Here is a 10,704-nt window from a genome sequence, read left to right as displayed (position 1 = left end):
ACTTCTTGTACCCCAACACCCCTTGCACACCCACCTCACTTGTAGCTGAACATGCCTTGCACACTTTCCCCACTTCCACCTCGACACCCCTTGCACTTCCCCCACTTGCACCCCAACTCCCTTTGCACACTCACCCCAATACCCCTCACTTTCCCCCTTTGCACACTTTCCCTGCTTGCACCCAACACCTCTCTCACACTTTCCCCACTGCCCCTCAATGACTCTTGCACTTTCTCCACTTCAACCCTGCCACCCCTTGCACACTCACCCCACTTGTAGCTGAACATGCCTTACACACTTTTCCCACTTCCACCTCGACACCCCTTGCACTTCCCCCACTTGCACCCCAACTCCCCTTGCACACTCACCCCACTGCACCCCGACACCCCTCCCACTTTCTCCCCCTTGCACACTTCCCCTGCTTGCACCCAACTCCCCTTGCACACTACAAAACGCTAACTTATTCCCAAAGGCTTTTTTTTTTTTCTTTCCCCCAAAAAAGAAAAATTAAGAATTAAAACAGGGGCGGGGGGGGGGGGGGCCCCTCCCCCCCCCCCCCCGCCTCCCCGGGACCTCCGGGAGCCGTTCCGGTGGCTGCCGGGGTCGGGGGAGGCGTGTAACGGGGAGGGGCGTGCAACGGAGTACCGGGGGTGTGTGCAACGGGGTACCAGGAGTTCACGAGTGTGTGTGCAACGGGGTACCGGGGGTGTGTGCAATGGGGTACCGGGAGTGCACGGTTATGTGTGCAGTGGGGTACCGGGGGTGTACGGGGCACCAAGAGTGCACGGGAGTGTGTGCAACGGGGTGCTGGGGGTGTATGGGGGTGCCAGGAGTGCACAGGTGTGTGTGCACCAGGGTACTGGGGGTGCCCGGGGTACCAGGAGTGTATGAGTGTGTGTGCACCACGGTACTGGGGGTTCCCGGGATACCAGGAATGCACGGGGGTGTGTGCAGTGGGGTACCAGGGGTGTACAGGATACCAGGAGTGCACGGGGGTGTGTGCAATGGGGGACTGGGGGTGTATGGCGTGCCAGGAGTGCACAGTTATGTGTGCAATGGGGCTTTGGGGGTGTATGGGGTATCAGGTGTGCATGAGTGTGTGTGCAATGGGGTACCAGGGGTGTACAGGGTCACCAGGAGTGCATGAGTGTGTGTGCAATGGGGTAGTGGGGGTGTATGGGGTACCAGGAGTGCACAGTTATGTGTGCAGTGGGGCACTGGGGGTGTACAGGGTACCAGGAATGCATGTGTGTGTGTGTGCAGCAGGGCATTGGGGGTGTATGGGGTACCAGAAGTGCATAGTTATGTGTGCAATGGGGTACCAGGAGTGCATGGGTGTGTGTGTGCAATGAGGTACCAGGGGTGCACAGGGTACCGGGAGTGCATGAGTGTGTGTGCAATAGGACACTGGGGGTGTATGGGGTACCAGGAGTGCACAGTTATGTGTGCAGTGGGGTACCGGGGGTGTACAGGGTACCAGGAGTGCATGGGTGTGTGTGCAAGAGGGCACTGGGGGTGTATGGGGTACCAGGAGTGCATGGGTGTGTGTGCAACAGGGCACTGGGGGTGTATGGGGTACCAGGAGTGCACAGTTATGTGTGCAGTGGGGTACCGGGGGTGTATGGGGTACCAGGAGTGCATGGGTGTGTGTGCAACAGGGTACTGGTGTGTATGGGGGTGCCCAGGAGTGTGCTCACAGAGCTGTATGGAGTGTTGTACTGGGGGTGCCCCAGGGTGTGTGCACGGGGCACCAGGAGGGATGCACAAGGGCTGTCAGGGTGTAAGTGGGGTGGACATATGCAAGGGGTGTCAGGGTGTAAGGGAGAGTGTGCAAGGGGTGTCAGGGTGCAAGTTGGGGGGAAGTGTGCAAGGCGTGTCAGGGTGTAATTGGGGGGAAGTGTGCAAGGAGTGTCAGGCTGCACAGGGCCCCGGGGAGCAGGGAGGGTGCTTGGGGAGGAGCAGAGTTGTACCAGGCTGGGGTGTCGAGCGTGCAAGAGGTGCTGGGTGTGAGCGAGGCGCAGGGTGCTGCGGTGTGGGTGGTCCCCGAGATGTCACCCCTGATGTCCCCAATGGAAGCTGGAGCTGCACACCCACCCTGCACCCATCCCCGGCACCATCCTGGTGAGCTTTGCACAACCCCTGGTGCAAAGGTGTGCTGTCACAAGCAAAGTCCTCGTGCCAGGAGATGCTACTGGTGCTCTCCGTGTTGGATTCCCTGTGGGAATCGCATCTCGGGGGGGGTAGGTCTGTCCATCCACACACGGGGTGGGCTGTGGGTGGTGTCAACCTGCACCTTGTGTGTCACCCCGACGCCTCGGTGACATGATAAAAACCATAGTTGGTGGCTTTTTTGGGGTCGGGGGGTCGGTGGGGTTTGGATGTGGAGTGCTGAGGGTGGCTTTGGAGCCGTGGAGCCCCCAGGGGAGGGCACACTTGGTGGCATCACCCGTGCCTTAGGAAGCATCATGAAGGCATCTCCTCCTGCTGCTCCAAGAGGGGGGGAAAAAAGGTTGGAAAAAGCCAAAATCCCCTCCGTCACCCTCCTGCCGGTGCCCACAGACCCTCCCCACTCCAGTGGGTTGAGGTTTGGAGCAGATGCTCTAATTTCTCCTCTTTTCAACCCAGGGCCACCTGAAAGAGTAGAGGAAACCCCTTGGCATGGAGGGGCTGGAGGTCTTGCCAGCGCGCGGTGAAAAGGATGGATTCTCTGTATTCTTTGCTTATTTTTTAAATGTTTTTCCTCTGGTTCTCTGCCTGCCAGACCTGGTTTGGGGGTTTGGGGCTGCTCCGTATGGTGTCGTCCCCCCCCCATCCTCAAGGCACGGGGGTCGGTGCCCACCCCCGGGCGCCTCCGCCACCGGCTCCTTTGCACAAACAAGCCTGGCATTTTCTGCCAAGTCACGGCGTGGCGTCACGCCGGCCTCGATGGCCTTGATTTCAAAGAGGGGCATTTCCTCTGCAAGGCAAGAGGGAGAGGAAAAAAAAAATAAATAAAAAAAAAAAAAAAGAAAGTTTTGCCTCGGTTTCCCGGAGCGGGAGGTGCTTCGGGGGAAGGTGAAAGCAGCTGGTTTCACCGGGCACTGAATTCCCTGCTCCCTCCCGGGGCTGGCTGAGAGTTTTCCGGAGCAAATGCCTTAGGCTGGGAATAATCCTGCTCAGCAAACTGCCTGGAAAAGGCTCGGGAGCAGATAAAATGCTCCGGCTGCGGGGAAACGCCGGTGGAGCATGGCCAAGGTCACCCCCCAGCTCTGGGATTTGGGTGCCGCTGGTTTGTGCCTCTTCTGCCTGTTGGCTACTGAAAAAAAGGCAAGAACTGACCCCAAAAAGGGCTTTTTTTAACAATGGGAGTAACCAACTACTAATTAAGCTTGTAAGAGCAGCTGTCTTTCGCTTTACCATAGGAAACGTTTCGCTCTCCTCCTACAGAAGAGCAGGGAAGCTCCTTCCTTAGTCTGATTTTTCTGGATCATTAAATAATTCCTGGGCTCGGCCGTGGCTGAGCGGAGCCCGTGGAGGAGGCAGGGGGTTGTGGATGCTGCAGGAAAAGAGGCGTTTGGGGCACCTGGGCTTAGATCGTGCTGGAGAGGAAATGTTTTGGTTTCCAGCGAGTCATTTCCTTCCAAAGAGAAACTGAAAATGTTGTAATTTGGGGAATGGCCGGCTTCGGAGGCTTGCACAATTCCCGCCTTGCACGCTGGTGGTGTCCTGGTGAGGTGAGTCACGGCAGGGAGTTAAAACGGGTGCCCCGTGGACCTCTGGAAAATAGGAGATACGCCTGTGTGACACAGCGGGGACGATGCCTGGGGTGCTGGGAAGTGATGAGGGAGGGTGTAAATCTGGGGGGGGCTGTCGTTCCCCTGCTCTAACTTAAAGCTTTGCTGGTTGTACATATATTTTGCAGCAGTGTTGATATTTATTCAGGGGCAATACTCAACACAGGTTGTGTTTTACCAACTTAAGTTGCAGCTGGAAGCTTGTGGTTATTGATTTCTTTTCCTTCCCATCATTTTCCTTCTGATGGAAAGACCCCCCCCTTGCACCTTCAGCCTTCACTCCAGGTTGGCCTCTCTCCTATGCCATGGTTGTAGTAAACACCAGCTCAAATTGTAGGTTTTTAGATGTGTGCCAAAGGTGTTTGTCAGTTTTTAGGCTTGTTTTGTTTTGTAGCTGCTGAAAATGTAAAGCTTTGCTGCTTGTATATATATTTTGCAGCAGTGTTGTTATTTATTCAGAGGCAATACTCAATCCAGGTTGTGTTTTAAGCTGCAGCTGGAGGCTTGTAATTATTGATTTGCTGGGTGTCTTTTCCTTCCCATCATTATCCTTCTGATGGAAAGACCCCCCCTTGCATCTTCAACCTTCACTCCAGGTTGACCTCTCTCTTATGCCTTGGTTGTAGTAAACACCAGCCTGCTGGGAAGTGATGAGGGAGGGTGTAAATCTGGGGGGGGCTGTCGTTCCCCTGCTCTAACTTAAAGCTTTGCTGGTTGTACATATATTTTGCAGCAGTGCTGCTATTTATTCGGGGGCAATACTCAACACAGGTTGTGTTTTACCAACTTAAGTTGCAGCTGGAAGCTTGTGGTTATTGATTTCTTTTCCTTCCCATCATTTTCCTTCTGATGGAAAGACCCCCCCCTTGCACCTTCAGCCTTCACTCCAGGTTGGCCTCTCTCCTATGCCATGGTTGTAGTAAACACCAGCTCAAATTGTAGGTTTTTAGATGTGTGCCAAAGGTGTTTGTCAGTTTTTAGGCTTGTTTTGTTTTGTAGCTGCTGAAAATGTAAAGCTTTGCTGCTTGTATATATATTTTGCAGCAGTGTTGTTATTTATTCAGAGGCAATACTCAATCCAGGTTGTGTTTTAAGCTGCAGCTGGAGGCTTGTAATTATTGATTTGCTGGGTGTCTTTTCCTTCCCATCATTATCCTTCTGATGGAAAGACCCCCCCTTGCATCTTCAACCTTCACTCCAGGTTGACCTCTCTCTTATGCCTTGGTTGTAGTAAACACCAGCCCAAACTGTAGGTTTTTAGACGTGTGCCAGTGGTGTTTGACAGTTTTTAGGCTTGTTTTGTTTAGTAGCTGCTGAAAATGTAAAGCTTTGCTGGTTGTATATATATTTTGCAGCAGTGTTGTTATTTATTCAGAGGCAATACTCAATCCAGGTTGTGTTTTAAGCTGCAGCTGGAGGCTTGTAATTATTGATTTGCTTGGTATTTTTTCCTTCTGATGGAAAGATCCCCCCTTGTACCTTCAGCCTTCACTCCATGTTGGCCTCTCTCTTATGCCATGGTTGTAGTAAACACCAGCTCAAATTGTAGGTTTTTAGATGTGTGCCAAAGGTGTTTGTCAGTTTTTAGGCTTGTTTTGTTTTGTAGCTGCTGAAAATGCAAAGCTTTGCTGGTTGTACATATATTTTGCAGCAGTGTTGATATTTATTCAGGGGCAATACTCAACACAGGTTGTGTTTTAAGCTGCAGCTGGAGGCTTGTAATTATTGATTTGCTGGGTGTCTTTTCCTTCCTATCATTTTCCTTCTAATGGAAAGACCCCCCCCTTGCACCTTCAACCTTGACTACACATTGGCCTTTGGTCTTATGCTGTGGTTGTAGTTAACACCAGCTCAAACTGTAGGTTTTTAGACGTGTGCCAGTGGTGTTTGTCAGTTTTTAGGCTTGTTTTGTTCTGTAGCTGCTGAAAATGCAAAGCTTTGCTGCTTGTATATATATTTTGCAGCAGTGCTGCTGTTTATTCAGGGGCAATACTCAATCCAGGTTGTGTTTTAAGCTGCAGCTGGAGGCTTGTAATTATTGATTTGCTGGGTGTCTTTTCCTTCCCATCATTTTCCTTCTAATGGAAAGACACCCCCCCTTTGCACCTTCAACCTTCACTACACACTGGCTTTTGGTTTTACGCTGTGGTTGTAGTAAACACCAGCTCAAACTGTAGGTTTTTAGAGGTGTGCCAGTGGTGTTTGTCAGTTTTTAGGCTTGTTTTGTTTAGTAGCTGCTGAAAACACAGCTGTCCTGGCAGGCCTGGCCAGTCTGCAGATTAATTTGCAGAGACCAGTGTCTCAAGGACTTCTTGTGATGGCAGCAGGAGGGAGTTTCTGGAGGACCCCCCCCAGGATCCTCTTCTTGCTGAAGTCACTTGGTGGCTTTTCTGGGAGGCTGCTGGAGCTGGTTTCCTGGGGCAGAGGAAGGAGCTGCCTTGATGTGAAGAACATCTCTTGTCTTCACCTGGGAACTAATTGCTGCTGTGAGAGGGCTCAGTGAGAAACTGGAGGTGAGCTGGGCTTGAACCTCCCTTGCACTGGAGGGCAGCTACACTAATGACAAAAAGTCCTTGCTCCAGCCCTAAACACATTGTAGTCTTTCTCCTTGATCACCTGAACTGCTCCCAACCAAGCTGGTGCAACAAGACATCTGTAAGTTGACTTTGCTGGGGCTGGGCATGGTTCCTAACAGGGATGGGATGTCCCGTACTGTAAGGGGAACTCCTGGGGTGAAGGGTAGGAGAAACATCTCATCTACATCTGTGATGTGAGAGAAAGGAAAGGAGAAAAAGTATGATGGAGGGATGGAGTGAGCGTTTCCTTGGCTCCAGCTGGGACAGTCAACCGTGGGTGACCTGCCTTGTGCAAGCAGACCTTGGAGCTTCCCTGCTTGTAACTAAGGTCTTGAAAGCATGTAGGTACGGGGGTGGCAGAGCTGCTGAGCTCCTGTGAGCTGTTGTACTGTGGTTTATTTAGACTTTGGGGTTAGGGACGCTTGCCTTGGCTTGGGTTTGGTTCTGGGAGGTTCAACGAAACATCCATAAGTTGACTTTGCTGGTGCTGGGCATGGTTCCTAACGGGGACAGGAGGTCCTGTACTGTAAGGGGAACTCCTGGGGTGAAGGGTAGGAGAAACATCTCGTCTACATCTGTGATATGAGAGAAAGAAAGGAGGACAAGTATGATGGAGGGGGAGGTTGGGAGGGATGGAGTGAGTGTTTCCTTGGCTCCAGCTGAGACAGTCAACTGTGGGTGACCTGCCTTGTGCAAGCAGACCTTGGAGCTTCCCTGCTTGTAACTAAGGTCTTGAAAGCATGTAGGTACGGGGGTGGCAGAGCTGCTGAGCTCCTGTGAGCTGTTGTACTGTGGTTAATTCAGACTTTGGGGTTAGGGACGCTTGCCTTGGCTTGGGTTTGGCTCTGGGAGGTTCTGCATCCACCCATCTCGACGCAGGTCCAGGGGAGCGGTTACCCCTGTTTGAGCTGATAGCATTGGGGTGCTGGAAAGTCACGGCCAACCAGTTTGACCCTACGCTCCCCTCCCGTGGGCCTTTTCAGGCACGGGTGGCTACCACACCAAGTGTGTTGCTCAGCTGGGGAGCTGCTCTAGCTGGAGAACAGCCCACCAAAAATACAATAAATTAAAAAAAAAAGAAGAATTCAGAGCCTGAGAGTGTCACGGCTCAAAGCCTTCCCTGGCCAGCAGGATCTGACCCAGTGGCTGGAGAAATGCTGCTTGTTTCCTGGTAGGAGCATATTGTGTTCTCCGTGTCTTTTGTTAGCTGCGGGGAGACCAGGCAGCTTGACTGTCACATGAACGATTGGGCTGAACTTGGAGAAATCCTGCCAGAAATCTCGCTCAGAAAAACAAACAACTTGCACCTTCAACCTTCACTACACACTGGCTTTTGGTTTTACGCTGTGGTTGTAGTAAACACCAGCTCAAACTGTAGGTTTTTAGAGGTGTGCCAGTGGTGTTTGTCAGTTTTTAGGCTTGTTTTGTTTAGTAGCTGCTGAAAACATAAAGCTTTGCTGGGTGTATATATATTTTGCAGCAGTGTTGTTATTTATTCGGGGGCAATACTCAATCCAAGTTGTGTTTTAAGCTGCAGCTGGAGGCTTGTAATTATTGATTTGCTGGGTGTCTTTTCCTTCCCATCATTTTCCTTCTGATGGAAAGCCCCCCCCTTGCACCTTCAACCTTCACTACACACTGGCTTTTGGTTTTACGCTGTGGTTGTAGTAAACACCAGCTCAAACTGTAGGTTTTTAGAGGTGTGCCAGTGGTGTTTGTCAGTTTTTAGGCTTGTTTTGTTTAGTAGCTGCTGAAAACACAGCTGTCCTGGCAGGCCTGGCCAGTCTGCAGATTAATTTGCAGAGACCAGTGTCTCAAGGACTTCTTGTGATGGCAGCAGGAGGGAGTTTCTGGAGGACCCCCCCCAGGATCCTCTTCTTGCTGAAGTCACTTGGTGGCTTTTCTGGGAGGCTGCTGGAGCTGGTTTCCTGGGGCAGAGGAAGGAGCTGCCTTGATGTGAAGAACATCTCTTGTCTTCACCTGGGAACTAATTGCTGCTGTGAGAGGGCTCAGTGAGAAACTGGAGGTGAGCTGGGCTTGAACCTCCCTTGCACTGGAGGGCAGCTACACTAATGACAAAAAGTCCTTGCTCCAGCCCTAAACACATTGTAGTCTTTCTCCTTGATCACCTGAACTGCTCCCAACCAAGCTGGTGCAACAAGACATCTGTAAGTTGACTTTGCTGGGGCTGGGCATGGTTCCTAACAGGGATGGGATGTCCCGTACTGTAAGGGGAACTCCTGGGGTGAAGGGTAGGAGAAACATCTCATCTACATCTGTGATGTGAGAGAAAGGAAAGGAGAAAAAGTATGATGGAGGGATGGAGTGAGCGTTTCCTTGGCTCCAGCTGGGACAGTCAACCGTGGGTGACCTGCCTTGTGCAAGCAGACCTTGGAGCTTCCCTGCTTGTAACTAAGGTCTTGAAAGCATGTAGGTACGGGGGTGGCAGAGCTGCTGAGCTCCTGTGAGCTGTTGTACTGTGGTTTATTTAGACTTTGGGGTTAGGGACGCTTGCCTTGGCTTGGGTTTGGTTCTGGGAGGTTCAACGAAACATCCATAAGTTGACTTTGCTGGTGCTGGGCATGGTTCCTAACGGGGACAGGAGGTCCTGTACTGTAAGGGGAACTCCTGGGGTGAAGGGTAGGAGAAACATCTCGTCTACATCTGTGATATGAGAGAAAGAAAGGAGGACAAGTATGATGGAGGGGGAGGTTGGGAGGGATGGAGTGAGTGTTTCCTTGGCTCCAGCTGAGACAGTCAACTGTGGGTGACCTGCCTTGTGCAAGCAGACCTTGGAGCTTCCCTGCTTGTAACTAAGGTCTTGAAAGCATGTAGGTACGGGGGTGGCAGAGCTGCTGAGCTCCTGTGAGCTGTTGTACTGTGGTTAATTCAGACTTTGGGGTTAGGGACGCTTGCCTTGGCTTGGGTTTGGCTCTGGGAGGTTCTGCATCCACCCATCTCGACGCAGGTCCAGGGGAGCGGTTACCCCTGTTTGAGCTGATAGCATTGGGGTGCTGGAAAGTCACGGCCAACCAGTTTGACCCTACGCTCCCCTCCCGTGGGCCTTTTCAGGCACGGGTGGCTACCACACCAAGTGTGTTGCTCAGCTGGGGAGCTGCTCTAGCTGGAGAACAGCCCACCAAAAATACAATAAATTAAAAAAAAAAGAAGAATTCAGAGCCTGAGAGTGTCACGGCTCAAAGCCTTCCCTGGCCAGCAGGATCTGACCCAGTGGCTGGAGAAATGCTGCTTGTTTCCTGGTAGGAGCATATTGTGTTCTCCGTGTCTTTTGTTAGCTGCGGGGAGACCAGGCAGCTTGACTGTCACATGAACGATTGGGCTGAACTTGGAGAAATCCTGCCAGAAATCTCGCTCAGAAAAACAAACAAACCCAAAAGCAAATTATATCTGAGCTCGCTGGTAGGGCGGCACGTGAAACCGGTGACCCTTTCATGAGAATATGCAAAACCAGAGACCTGACCCGAGTTAGTAACACATTTCCAGATAGAAAAAGGACTCTGGACCATTCCTGTGCCCCTGGGAAGCGGGAAGAACGGGCAGCGGGAAGGCTGGGATCAGGGTCTGAAGAGACCAGGCTGGTCCACAAACAGCTGATGGACCTCACGCCAGGCCTTTTGGTGGGCAAGCTGAACCCAGGACTACGAGGATGCCTGCGGTTGTGGGTGCACTCCTGCCTTATGCAATGGGGATTAATCTAAGTAGGTGGAGAAGTATTTCTTGGCTGGATAACAGGGGGGTGAGGCCGCTGGAGGAGCTTGCTGCCTTCAGATAGGTGGCAGGAGCCGGGGCGGGGGGGTGAGGCCTGCATAGCTCGTAGCAAATCATCCTTGTTCACCCCGTGATAAACTTATCCAGGGTGAAACAGAGCCGGACCTGTGCTGGGCCCTCTGCCCTCTTGCATCGTGGTGGCCGCCGCAGGAGAATCTTGGGTCTGGTGACTTGTTCCTTGGGCTGTTTGTCCTGTTTGTGGCCACAGCTTTGATGGAAGGTGCCAGGTTGGGGACCTGGCCAGGCTGGTGGTGATGCAAAGGGCAGTGTGTGTGGGTGAAGTGGGTACAACACACACTGGCTGCCCTTTCTGGGGTACGGCAGGAGCTTTCGAACCCCTCTAGAGAGTGGCTCAGGTGATAAACAGCAAAATAAAAACAGCTGTTTACCCATTTTTTTCATGTGAAAGCAGCTGATTGTCAGTAAGGGTGGAGATACTCATAGTCATAGAGTTGTCCAGGCTGGAAGGGACCTCCAAAGGCCATCTAGTCCGACCTCCCCGCAGTCAGCAGGGACACCCCCAACTAGACCAGGTTGCCCAGGGCCTCGTCGAGCCTCTCCTTGAA

General features: G+C 52.2%; 1 protein-coding gene across 1 annotated transcript in view; it reads left to right on the top strand.

The window, feature by feature from the left end:
• Positions 1-10,704, top strand: part of SLC25A37 (solute carrier family 25 (mitochondrial iron transporter), member 37) — a 36,277-nt gene that overhangs the window by 719 nt on the left and 24,854 nt on the right. The gene's annotated exons all lie outside the window — the stretch shown is intronic.

The sequence above is a fragment of the Calidris pugnax genome, unplaced genomic scaffold (assembly GCF_001431845.1).
Source record: "Calidris pugnax isolate Ruff unplaced genomic scaffold, ASM143184v1 scaffold88, whole genome shotgun sequence".
In the NCBI taxonomy this organism is placed as follows: Eukaryota; Metazoa; Chordata; class Aves; order Charadriiformes; family Scolopacidae; genus Calidris; species Calidris pugnax.
This window is presented reverse-complemented; position numbering and strand designations above follow the sequence as displayed.